A 13,694-nucleotide genomic window follows, 5' to 3' on the forward strand; every position below is an offset into this window, starting at 1 on the left:
AGGGTTTTGAAAGTCTCGAGAGTAGGAGACTCCACAACCCTGTGAGAATTAATTTGTGCCAGGTTTGCAGGTTGGCTTGATTTCCTTCCAAGAACAGTAGAAGATGGTCAAGAATTGGATCATAATTCTTGGCCAGAATTCTTTCTCCAGGAAGGTGAGGTGACACCATGACTCAACTGCTTGAAAGGAGCTTGGAGCCACGGGGGTCAGGCTCTGCTGCCCAGGAACAAGCGCCAGGACCACAGAAAATGGCCTCCAGTTGCACCAGGGGAGGTTGAGGTTGGACCTGGGGAACAATTTCTTCCCCAAAGGGCTGTCAGGCGTTGGAACAGGCTGCCCAGGGCAGTGGAGTGGAGTCACCATCCCTGAAGGGTTGAACAAACGGAGGTGAGGTTCTCAGGGACATGGGCTAGTGCCAGACTTAGGTTATGGCTGGACTTGATGATCCTGAGGGTCTCTTCCAATCCAAATGATTCTGTGATTCTGTGACTTGGTCAGCATTAGTGCTGGTTGAATGATCCCTGTGAGCCATGGGGCAGCGACAGCTGGTTTGTACCTGGAGTGATTCTTTCTATTAACATGGGCCAAAAAGGGCTTCCTTGCACTGATAGAAACACAAAGCAACCACACCAACCTCCAGGAAACTCCCCTGCATTTTTATTGATATCACCAAGAACCAGCCATTTGTTTGACTTCCACCATATCTTCCACCCAAATTTTCATACCTTGCAATAAAGTGAAGTTGAATTAGCAGCAGCTATAGTTGTGCTCCAGGGGGGTGTCCATTCATCAGAGATTAGGCAACTGGAGTATGGTCTGCCAATTACATGGGAATCCGGAAAGATTTTTTCAATACTTTCCACCATTTACTTCACTTCATGTCGGTAATGAAACCCTTCAGTCATTTATAAAGTCATTTTCCCAAATTATTTCCCACAAAGATTCATTTGGGCTAATGGACATATTTAATTTTTACACACATATCTGTGGGAAAGAAAAAGCCACTGAAGCGCATTGAGTGAATTGCAGCAAAGTGCAGTTTTTCTTAAGCTCAGCAAAAATAATTGCGACATTGTTCAGAAATATTTCTGAAACAGTTTTTCTTAAAAAAATGGGCGGCATTTGCTTGTCTTACCTTTCTACTGTTAACAAGCCTGTTGTAAAAAAAGAAGCAGATGTTTAAATGTTTGTTATTTTCTTATCCTGAAATAACAGTGCTGAAATCCTCTTTGTGCTGTGTCCTTCTGTCATTCTATCATGTGCTCCACAGCTTGCCGAATGCCTCATGAGAAAGAAGCAGTGATGCTGTTCCTCTCGATAGTGTTTTACATGTCCTCAGCAGGATTTCGGTGCAGGTTATCAATGTGAAGGTAGGAGAAAATGCGGCCTTACCAGTATAAAGTAGCAAAACTCGGGTAATTTTAGAGCTCCACAGTATAGTGAGTTCTTATAGTAAGGTGTGTATATACAGAGGAATCTCAAGGAAGAGCATTGTAAATTTTTTTTTAAAAAGAATATATAAGAAAGTAGGAAAAACATTAATGGGAGGTAAATTTATAACAGGCAACCCCAAATCTCATTTTTGACTACGTTAATACTAATTTTAAGTGGCTTTTTGGTTTATATCCAGCTTTATTTCATCACTAGCAGGAGAATTCAAAAGAAAAAAATAAATACAAAAAGAGATTTGAAGAATTCAGTAATAAACTATACCTGTCCATACAGAATCACACATTGGCAGTGAAAACACAGTTGTTGTTTCAAACAGAAACCATTAGAAACAAAAAAAATACTTTATTGCCAACAAAACAAAGTTCTGTGATCTGATTCTTAGCTGTAGATCAACGTGTATTTGTACTAACTGAAGGTTTTACTTTCTGGTTAACCAAAGAAAATATTTATAATCAATGTTCTGCAATTTTTGTATTGATTGAGTAAGTATTGAGGATTTGAGACTAATAGAAGAAAACTCCAACAGCTGGAAATCAGTCTTGGAGAGTTTGTCATTATCGAGTAATGGATTCTCTGGCTTCTATATGTTTTAAATAGGTATTTTACATTAGCTGTTGAAATACTGTAACTAGAGAGTTTAATATTTAAAATTTTTCTTTTCGGAGGTGTTTTAAAGGATTGAGATAATTTTCTGCTCATCTAAAGTTAGACATTGTGTTATCAGCAGAGGCAGAAATCTGAGTAACTAGGGGCTGAGCTATGTTTTGGATATGTGAGAGCAGAAAGCTGATCAAACATCTGTAATTTAAAAGGCGCTTTTGTCCTTATACGTTTCAATCAGATTTTGTAGAAAGTATCACTGACGTTACTACTTTATAACAGTAGTATGTAGTAAACTTCCTACTTTAAGGTAAACCAGTTGGTAGATGAGCTCTGATTTCTTTGAAATATAATTACTTGCTTAACTGATCAGTCAGGCAAACTAAACCACCACAACTTTATCATTTCAATGTATATATGTTACATATTTCTGGGTGTTGTACTCATGAAGTAACGTGCCTATTTGTGTTAACAGTGGCTTGTGGTAACAGTTGGTGTAGTTCAAATAGACGATGTTGTAGATCTGTTTGCACAGCAGGACGTAAACTGGGCTAATCTTGTTTAAGGTTCATAATGTTTTGTTGCTTTTGTCCTGGACTTGTTCAGCACTGCTCACGTATGTAAAGATCGCGGCTCTTGGAGAATAAATTTGATTGTTCTCTACACCTGCTTGCACTTAGGAAAAGAAACATTTGTCACTCTTATTTATGTAATTGCTTAAATTGCATTTTAATTTTAACAGCATAAGGATGTTTTCTGAATGAAAGTTTGATCAAATGCCCAGGGAGCCAGTGCGAGTCTTTCCATTGACTCAAGAGATTTTGTTTCAGGAATTTTACTTAAACAATACTCCTCTCAACCATAACTGTGTAAAGTTATGTACTTTTCATTAAAAAAAAAAAAAATATATATATATTTATGTATTTCAAACAGTAATACTTGATATGCTGTTTTAAGGAAAAATACTGAAAATTGAATCTTTCCATTTTATATTTTTGATGCAATTCAAAATATAAAGAAACCTGCGTTTACTACTTAAAAAAGCAATATATCTGCTTGAGTATTCCAAAACTCAATTTCTTCTTGCTAAAATGGAAATTGGATTAGATTCTGTTGGAGTAAACTCAACAATTGCTTAACTTCTTTTGTGTTATTCTTCATTCCCATCAATAGGAATGACACGATACCTATACTCAGCAATTCCCATCACTGTGGGCTCTAAAATAAACATTAGGAACTATTAGTCTCAAAGTTAAAGTCTCCATTTAGCACATTGCTCGACTGTGCTTTTTATATTTGCAAGTAGGAATGGCAGCCCAGATTTTTCTGACCACTCATGACGCTAATGCTCGCAGGCTTTCCTGGCAGAGCTCGTCACACAGCCGAGCAGGTTCAAAATGTATCAGGATGCCTTATCACTCACAGTAGACATTCAAAGCATATTTCCCCTTTGCTGAAAGATTTACATTAGTTCTCTACTAGACAGCGTATCAATTACAGCGCTGCCTTTCTGACGCATCACGGGGACGAGCTCCCCGTTTTCTGTTGCCCTGACCCAAGTTTAAAGTACAGATTCTATAAAAGGAGGATCTGGGTGCATATATTTAATAAATATCTTCTGAACGATGCAGGGGAAACCTTGACGTGCTGAGATCCGGGCGTTGATGCCCTTGGTTGTGCGAAACGGCACCAAACACCACGAGCTTTTCCGTCAGCGCTATGGTGTAAACAGCACTTAGCACGGCCGATAACATCGACCTGCTTCGTCTGTCCCTGAGATACGTGATCCTGAGCTAATCTGAGCAATAATTCAGCTGATAGGTTTACTGATAAGCGACATTTTGGATAATTGATTCTTCGAAGGGCGGAATTCAGCAGCGATTCCCCTGCTGCGTGTGTTGGTGAGAATCGTGTCGCAGCTCCGGGATGTAACGGTGACCCTGGCATGAGCAACCGCGACTTCATCCGCATGGGAACAGGGATGATCTTTGCAGGAATGCTCTGCTTTACACGTGACACAGCTTTAGATCCATGTGACATTAAACTTAACACCTCTTTTTCCAATAAAATAAATCCACATTGCCTAGCTGAACGCATATTGTTGGGGATTTCTAGTGATGTTAGATAAGATCACAATTTTTAGTGCGTGAGACATTTTTTTGTTAGTTTTGTAGGTTAAGAAAAAAATAAAGGAACTAAAAGAAAAATACAGCAACTAAAAGACAAAAAAAGTTACTGTTAACATAAAGTTACCATCATTGTGTATTCCATACTCCCCAGGAAAGCTTTCCCTTTTGCCACAACTATTTATAAACCATGACATAATGTATTTTTATTCAGAGAAGTTGTAACAGGAACCAGATTAACCTAGACATTATGAAAAATAAGAGAGAATTAGGAAGGAGAAAACAGAGCAGGCTGAGAAAAAGCTGCTCAGGGAGTTGTCCTAAGGAACGGAGAATTGCGGATCTTGTTTAGTAAGGAGTTCGATTTTTTTCCTTTGTCAAAGATGGGATATTCTCCAAAGTGACTACCGGAAATAACCATTGCCTGGATAGATATATATAGAGAGAACTCTTCATTTGAAATCACTGTGTGAAGACTGCGTGTTTTTCTGAAAGATTTGTTATAGATGAATAAAAATGGTGTTCAGGCTATGAAAGTGTTAGTTGAAGTTCTATATAAGGATAAAGAAGGAAATCAAAATAGGTCATTGTAATGATCCTTTCTTGTTCCAGTGTCTGTGGCTCTGTTAAAGCTTAATTTTCTTCTTGTAATTTGCTTCAGGGGTACTAAAATAAGCATTTTTTATTACTATATAGATTCCAAAAAGTGAGACTTAGTTATATAGTAATATATGTCTACAGAAGTCCCAGTGTAAATTGCCGATTGTTGTATGTTTTACAGAGTTGAAAACTGAGGAACAAACCAAACTAAGCAAGCAGGTCATGTGAACCTCTCTGAGAGGAACTGAAGGAGACAAAGTGTATGTCTGAATTTAAGAATTAGAGGGTTAAAGGTTTACAGTAATTCATTTATTGAGAGGTTGTCTTTTTTCCCCACCCTCAGAGCTGTTTCCAAGTCTTGAAAACAAGAATAACATAATCTGTGTTCCAACCATATATAAGTACTTCTGTCAGGTGGCACACAGTTAGAATTCCATTTACAAAAGCCGTATTATGTAGTATTGGTCATTCCTATACTGTAAACACGTTCAGGCAACAGTAGATTGAATGTGTTGCCTGCTCGAAGTAATCGTGAGCTTCAGATCTCGGAGCAGTAGCTTTGCCAGCAATGCTTAGAAAGAGATGTTGGCAAAGAAAATATAAAGAGGACATTTGAGTTTCCAGCTTCCCGGTTGTATGGCAAAGAAGTGCACTCTGAACAGGGCAACAAAGATGCTGAAGGGAGTGGAGCATCTCCCGTGTGAGGAAAGGCTGAGGGAGCTGGGGCTCTGGAGCTTGGAGAAGAGGAAACTGAGGGGTGACTCATTCATGGGGATCAATATGGAAAGGGGGAGTGTCAGGAGGATGGAGCCAGGCTCTTCTCAGTGACAACCAATGATAGGACAAGGGGCAATGGGTTCAAATTGGAACACAGGAGGTTCCACTTAAATTTGAGAAGAAACTTCTTCATGGTGAGAGTGGCAGAGCCTGGCCCAGGCTGCCCAGGGAGGTTGTGGAGTCTCCTTCTCTGCAGACATTCAAACCCGCCTGGACACCTTCCTGTGGAACCTCATCTGGGTGTTCCTGCTCCGGCGGGGGGATTGCACTGGATGAGCTTTCCAGGTCCCTTCCAGTCCCTGACATTCTGGGATTCTGTGGAAGTAAAATCCAGCCTTTAGAAGCACAGCATGAGAAGAGCTCCACAGGCGTGAGGCAGAGTCCTGCTAAACACAGTTTGGCTATTTCATTACGTGTAAACCGTAGAATATGCTTTTTTTATTTAAAAAATGCTCTGCCGAAGTCTGTTCCTTCCCTGCTGCTGAGGAGTGGGTGGAAATGATTCCATGAGATATGAAAAATGCTATTTATTGTTTTATTTATTATCCTATATGTACATACACATGTATATATGTTCTTGCATACTTGCTCAAAGAATCAGGCTGCATCCAACAGTAATATTTCTGGAGGTTCACATGTTCATGTAAAAATGCAGCCTCATAAAGAGATCTTGGCATTTTGTTAGGTACTAAACTGCTCTCCTATTTCCATCCCAGTTGTTTCATCCACAGTGCAGTTCTGTGCAGCCCATGCTTGCAGTGTGAAAGTGCATGTAAAAAAAAAGGCAAATTGTCTTGTGTCTTTCCAGAGTCTGAAAACTGCTCCCATGAGCAACAAGAAAAAAGAACAATGCTGATATTCTCTTTGCAGTAAATGCTGGGAGAAACTTCAAAACGTGAATTTAAATTAAACAATCAAAACTTGTATAACTTACTTATGTTTTCTGTCATAGCATGAAGGCCAGAAATATCTGTGCTTTCGCGGCTTTGAATGTGGAACCAGGGATATATTTGGTCCAGTGACTGCATAAATGAAAAATCATGGATATGCAAGCTTTTCCTTTAATTCCTCATGCAAACTTGTCCTAAAACTTTTTATAGTACATGTCAGCCAGTAAAGCAGTAATGTAATACATTAAAGCAAAAGAATCTGGTCAGTACTTTGGGCTGGAACTGGCTTGTGTTAGATTTCCCAGACTGAGGGGAAGGTTGCATTCTTATTACCGAAGGTTTTGCATGCGATAAGCCAAATTTTGCTTGTCTTAATCAAGTCATCATCCCACAGATTTCAGTTAGTCAGCTCCCCTGATGAAGCCTGGCTAGTTTTTGGCACATAGAAGACTTCGCTGCTTATCAAAAGCAACAGCCTTAATATGACACAGCATTGGGCTCCAGTTCACAGAGGAGGGGAAGAAATGGGCGCAATAATACTTGGGTGTCTCAGCAATGCTATTAATAAGTGTTTGAAGATGTGAAAGTGGGAACTTGGAAACCAGGCCACCACATACTCAAATATAGACGTGGATTTAATACCACTCATTTGTAACTGGTGATTGCTTGGAGGCATCATAGACAAAATCCTTAATGTAAGAGGAAAAAGTGTAGGCTGTCACTTTGAGTTCCAGACTTTAATTTCAATTGTATGAGCAGGAGCAGCTGCATGTTGCTATCAGGCGTATGAAGTCTTTAGTGCTAAAAAGGCAGCTGGACTGGAAATACCCCAGAAGTAGAGATCCATTTGTCTGGTTAACTTCAGCACTTAGACTATCAATCAGGTCAGCCTAAAGAAAAATGAATGACATCAGTCAAAACAATAGGATAACTCTGTGCAGTGATTAGCTCCGCGTAGTACAAAAACTTAAATAATTTGTTCTTTGAAAATGTGGTGATTGATTGGCTTCCATTAGGCTTGGATTTTAAAACATTCCATGAACTCTCAGATAAAATGGCACTAAAATGTTATTGCAATAACCAAATAAATCATATTAGACCATAGTGTATATAAGTACTTTAAAACATTATAGATACTAGAATTTTGTGTATAATAAAAAGGTGAAGAATGTAATCCATGTGGGTTTTTTAATGCTCTCATCTCACACCAGCATTTTCCTGGGCTGTTTTCAAGGATAATGTTCTTGAGGATATGCATGTTTGGTTTTGTTTTAATTTATTGTATATATATACGTTAAAGTTGCACAGTTCTGGATGTTTGGTCAAAGGGAGGTATTTTAAAGTTATCACAGTGCAGGATGTCTCTGAGCCTTTGATACTGATGCTGGCCATTTTAATTTTATCTCAGCCTTGCAATCAGCTTGCAGCTGCGAAATGGGCAGTTACCATCCAAACCTGGTGCATTTTTCAGTATCAGGTTCGTGGTTCCGTTCATGGTCCTGTAGTTCTGGCCAGAGAATCTCTGACATATAATAATGTTTAGCCTTGAATCTCGTGTGGAGGAATAAAACAAACTCTTGCCCTGATATCTAGAGTGACAGCATGCTTAATGCTTTTAATTTATGATGGTTCTCCTAATATTTCACTTTTGCCCAATGACCCAGGCTCCGCAGGCAAACAATCCTGTGAATCATCTCTTACTTCAAAACAATCTCTAGGCCCAACGCATGCAAGTTTGCCTAAATATCCTAAGTCCTATGGATCATAAATCAGAAAGCAAGGAAAATAATCCCATCAAAAATGTTTTATTTCCTTATTTTAGGATTTTACTCATGCATTTGAAGCACTGGTGTTGAGATTAAGTAACTGGTGACATTGTAAATCTTCAGAGTCAATTGGGAGTGTGTGGCTTTTATACTGTTGGCCAATGCTATTCTGTAATTTGTCTTCTAATGAGAGAAAATTGAGTGTATTGAGAAGGTCCAGATATCTTTCTGACAACTCTTCTTTGAAGGGTTTAGTTATTTGATTACATTTAGTGTGTTGTCTAAACAACAATACCCATGACGTAGGATATTGCTTCATACATAACCTCAGCATTATACAGTGAAGTATTTTATCCTGAAGTTTGATGAAATGTTAGCTCCAGTTTAGGGCACCAATTTGGTGACAAATCCACATATTATAAAAGCTAGAGGCTTTGGGGGTTTTTAGGTTTGGATTTTTTTTTTCAGTCTTTTAGGGTTTGGTTTTTTTTTTTTTTTAATGAAGTAGTGTATGTGGAAAAATATTGAAGTTCCTCAAAGTTGGTAAGATCAAAGCTAGAGCTGGGCTGCATTGAATTTCCTGATGGTATCTGCAGATAATATCTATCGCTGCTGGCTTACTTTTTAGACTTTTTTTTCTTGGTAGATTATTTAGAATTGGGTGCTTTGAAGGGAAACAAGGAATTTGCTTGTGTATTTATCCAGTGCCCCGCTCAATGAGGCTGCAGTGTCACCGGCCGGGTTCCAGCACACTTGCTGGCTGCTCCTGCCAATGGATCTCACTGCCTGTGGCTTAGGCAAAGACTCGACTTTGGCTCCTGCCTGGAATAAGGCGGGGGAATCTCTGCTGCGTTTCACAACGAATTCTCAACTCCTTTTACTTTACAGCAAACTTCCACTCAGCACATCTCACTTACAGCACAGTCAGAAATGTGTTTATAAAGCAGTGCTCGTTCTTAAAAGCATCAATAAAAACCTCGTATGTAGTTACACTTGAAGCATATTTGTTAGTGAAATTCTTCCTAGATGAATTTGCATCTCTATTTAGGCCCCAGCCTGAAGTTTACTGTCAGGCCTACTAGTCCATCTTGTTATTTATCTGCACATCACATCTTACTGGTTGGACCAGGAGGTCAGGGAGCATCACCCGTGGACACAGTATGTCACTGGGAAGGTGTCCAGACTGTGACATGCGGGCTTTCAGGGCATGGGACTCTCCATGCAGCAGTTGCCACATGTCTTTGGCTGCTTCTCCACACAGAATCACACAACAGTTTGGGTTGGATGGGATGTTAGAGATCATCTAGTCCAACCTCCTGCTATGGGCAGTGACACTTCATTTAGGCTTAAGCCATTCTGGTGTGAAGTAAATAAGCTTGTGTTAAGTGCTGACTTTCTGGTGATGTTCTTTATCTCACAAACACAAGTGTAGAGTTGAGAGGCAGCTGAAGAACCCACTCTCTGTAGCTATTTCCTTTCTGCTGTGGCCACACGATAAATGACCTTTCACTCTAAAGCAGAATGAAGCTGGTTTAACCTAATATGTTTTAGTGGGCGTTGGAACAGAGGAGGGTTGCTCATCTTAACATGACTGTGCATCCGCAAAGAGGGATTAGCTACCCTGCTTCCCTGAAAATAAGACCTACCCCAAAAATACGCCGTAGCGTGATTTTTCAGGATTTTTGAGGATGCTCAAAATATAAGCCCTAGTCCAAAAAACAAGCCCTAGTTACCGTTCATAAAGTCAATTTAAATAGTGTCCAGGCAACTATAACTGTGAAAAAGTAGTAAGTTTTGGATCAAAAATTAGTATAAGACCCTGTCTTATTTTCAGGGAAACAGAGTAGTGTCTGAAAGCCAAAACCATCCTAAGGTTGAGCTCTTTTACAGAGCTGATCTTGCTGAGGTATAACCCTAAGAAATTCTTTGCTGTAGAATTGCTGCTGCAGGATGTAGCTGGTGATGGCAGGTAAGTCCCTGTTGAGCTCCAACCTCATGGACCATTGTGCTGCCAGGCGGGACCAGCTGCCGCGCCAGGGGATGGCAGAGCTGCCTCGAGCTGGCCAGAGGCTGCGAGGAAACTGGTGGATCTTCCCAGTCTTATTGGTGGTCCAGGAGTGCCTCGAAAGGGCTCTGAGCATCACTTCTTCTGAGGACAAGCAGGTGGGCTTCTGTGCAGAGGGGACTTACTGCTTTGGAACATATGTAGGACTATGCTTGGCAAACCTTGGTTCTCAAATGAGAAAAGTAAAGCTTTCAAGCAGTTTGCAAGAAAAAAAGATAAGGGGGGGGATACAACCGAGTTTGATTACAGCCTGTCAATATAGAACACAGCAAATCACCAAAACCTAAAATAATATTTTAAAATATATGTTAAATATTTAGTTACAGGTCTTGCCAGCAACATCTTTGATTGTAGTTTAGTGCATTTCCAACGAGTGAGACATGCTCTTGGGTTGGTCACAAAAACATCATTGCTTATCCAGAAGAGATGTTGGTTTGCATCTGTTACACAAGAAAAAAATACCATCTGAGACAGAAGAAATTTGGTTTTATTTAATTGTATTAGACCATCTATATTTTTATTTATTTCATATTTATAATTATATTCCACAATTCATCTCCATGCTAAGTTTGTCACTGAAAACTTGTATTTTCCTTTGGCCCCCTTCTGGTCACTCTTTTAACTTACATTTTTCCCTGTGTGTTAGGGAAAGATAGTTGTATCTGGTGACATATATTGGACTAGACAGAAATATGACTCTGAATCTTTCTTATTAATCAACCTTTTTATTTCTAAAGCTACAGCAATGCAGAAAAATTGGCCAAAAGATTTGTAGCAAGTCACAAGAACAATAAAGAAAATCAAGCAAGTATATATTAATTTTCTTCTGCTCAGTGCATTTTCTGCTTGTCCTTTCCAGCCTTGGCTCCAGCAGTGTATTTAATAGAAAGCATTTTGGTGATGTGGTCTTCCTGAATGAAATCTGGTATTACTTAAAAAAGTGATTTGTTCTTTCATCCCTTACGTATCCCCACGTGGGTGTCACAAGCAAGGCTCCTATCTGGAGTCCTGCTTTGTAGTATAATCTCACTTTTGTTCTGGCCCTTGTTGTTCAGCATGTTGAAGCTCACAGTCCTCCCATCTCTGGCCTGGAAGAAAATATCCAGTGAAACATTTTTCCACCTCAGTACCTCGAGTTAGTCACAGCTGCCTGTGTGTGTGTGCCTCCAGGTGTGCTTTTCGTTGTCTCATTGACTTCAATAGCTCTTGAGATCAGCCTTGCACTGTCTTACCTGTTGAGATAAAGGTCCAACTTTTAGAAAGTGACTCCAGGAGAACCTTGTGCCGTGCTCTTTCCAGCACGCAGCTGGGACACAAGAGCAGGATTTCAGTACGTCGCACTTGCACATCAGGGCAAAGTCCTGAGAGATAATTAGTTATGTATATATGTGGCTGCTCATAGTTTTGCTTTATCACCAAATGTGGTTTTTTTTTTTTTTTTTCTCCTATGACACTCTTTGTTGCTTGGTCTGGATCCGCTAATCCTGATCTGTGCTTATTCAAACCAATGAGTAACACCCGAATATGACTGTTCTACAGAAAGGAGAACACTGAAATAAGATGTAAGGCAGGATATGGTTCTCTGCAGTAACATGAGCGTTTGGCTAACATTTATTTCATGAAAGCCCCCTCTACACATTTACAGTACATCATCTGTTGCTGTGTGCTGTTTGAATCCCGTTGGCTGCACAGAAGCTGTTAAAGGCTTATGCAAGCTTTAAGTGGCTTTTACGTAAGGTAGTTAGATCCCGGTGGATGTCTGAATCCACTTCACTTTACATCAAAGCGCTACCTCAACTTTCTAATGTGACATAAAAACTATTTTGGGTTTATCATATGGTTTTCTTCACTTACCAGGTTAATGTCTTGTAGATACTGCAAATAGAGCATGAGAAGTTGGTCCTGTGACTTGTCTACCTACGTTTCCTGGACTAGACTCCAAAATCGCCTAAGTCATTTAGCTGTTCATGGAAATTTTACAGCAGTATCAGCTTAGCTGCCTCGCCAACAGGTGGTTTCTGTGCTTTCTGAAATAGCTGAAATTGCCAATGAATGAGCGCAAGTTCTGGGTATTGTTGTGTTGCAAAGGCCTAGGGTCAAGACCAGTCTTTTGCATGAAATCTCAAAATCTTTTTTTGCCTCCAGTGACAAAATTACAAAGAAGCAAAGCTGGAACAAACCCCAGAGCTGTCTATCAAAATATTTCTTCAGGTGGAGGATGAAGGTGTAAGAAATGTGAAGGATTTTTTTGCATTTTAGGTTTGGTACATCACCTGTGTATCTAAATACATGTCTGAGTTTATAGAGGTGCTCAGAATTTCAGCACAAAACAGTATGATATTTGTCAGTAGTTAGTATTTAGCAGAACGGTTGGAAATTGTTTTTTCACATTAATGATCCTGTCGCCCTTCAAAGACAAGTGTTTTATTTTCTATACCAACCACAAACTTCCAAGACATTTCTTACATACTCTTTGTGTAAGGACAGCAATGCCATTCAGTGAGTTTGTTGGTCCTGACCTGGTTAATCTGGGTAGACACCCATGCATAAGCATTAGAATGGCTTTCCACCTCTGGTTTCCTTATTTCACATAGGAGGAGAATTTAACTAATCCCAAGGTAAAGCTGGAACCTGTTGAAGTACTGAGTAGGCTGCTTTGCCCAGGAAAATAGAAGCTCTTTTACAGAACAGATGAGGAAAGGTGATACCAGTGATTACGTATTTCCTCAAAAAACATCACATTCTGCTATGGTTTTGTTTAGGTTACAACAAAGTATCTGCTGTGATAATTTTTAAGCGTAAAAGAGAAAAATACTGGCCAAGCCGTTGGGGAGACAGAAATCAAAGAAACAAGATAGTCTTGGGCAAGCTCTATTGCATGCCTTCGCATAAGAGAATTCACCCGGTACCTCCACTGACACTAATCTGTTTGGTATCAGTCTTACAATAATCCCTTCTAAGGCATTTCTTGCACTAAAGGCAGCTTCACCAAACATAAGAACTTGGCTTTATTGTGAGTTCTTTCCTGCTGGAGGGGAGAGATCCAGTTTTTATATAAAGCAGCACATCAGCATACTTTCTCACAACTTTGGGAAGAGTGTTACTGGGGAGTAGGTAGCACAAGTACTACATGAATACGTAATATATGATAATATAAGGCAACAATATAAAGCAGATAATAATATTCAGTGGGTTATTACTTAAAAGGAAGCACCCTCTATTAAAAAAAAAAAAAAAAAAAAGGCTGATGGAAACAACATTGGCTCTTAATACTTCATGGTTTTCCTTTCAGGATCTGTGTTTCTGTTTCAAATGATATGTGAGTACTCCCCATTACTGTCTATCTGATGGAGGCTGTGTCCTAAAGCTAAGTAATACACCACTTCTGCTTGGAATTAGCCAAATCTGTTCATAACAG

The 13,694-nt window shown here is 39.5% G+C and overlaps 1 long non-coding RNA gene across 3 annotated transcripts in view; it reads left to right on the forward strand.

Annotated features, from left to right (window-relative positions):
* The first annotated feature begins 1,213 nt into the window (after positions 1 to 1,213).
* Positions 1,214 to 13,694, forward strand: part of LOC139828692 (uncharacterized) — a 33,779-nt gene continuing 21,298 nt past the window's right edge. For all 3 annotated transcript variants that reach the window (XR_011740603.1, XR_011740602.1, XR_011740604.1), the window contains exon 1: positions 1,214 to 1,370. This is a non-coding gene — a long non-coding RNA (uncharacterized lncRNA). The remainder of the gene's footprint in view (positions 1,371 to 13,694) is intronic.

This window comes from Patagioenas fasciata, chromosome 10, assembly GCF_037038585.1.
Source record: "Patagioenas fasciata isolate bPatFas1 chromosome 10, bPatFas1.hap1, whole genome shotgun sequence".
Classification (NCBI taxonomy): Eukaryota; Metazoa; Chordata; class Aves; order Columbiformes; family Columbidae; genus Patagioenas; species Patagioenas fasciata.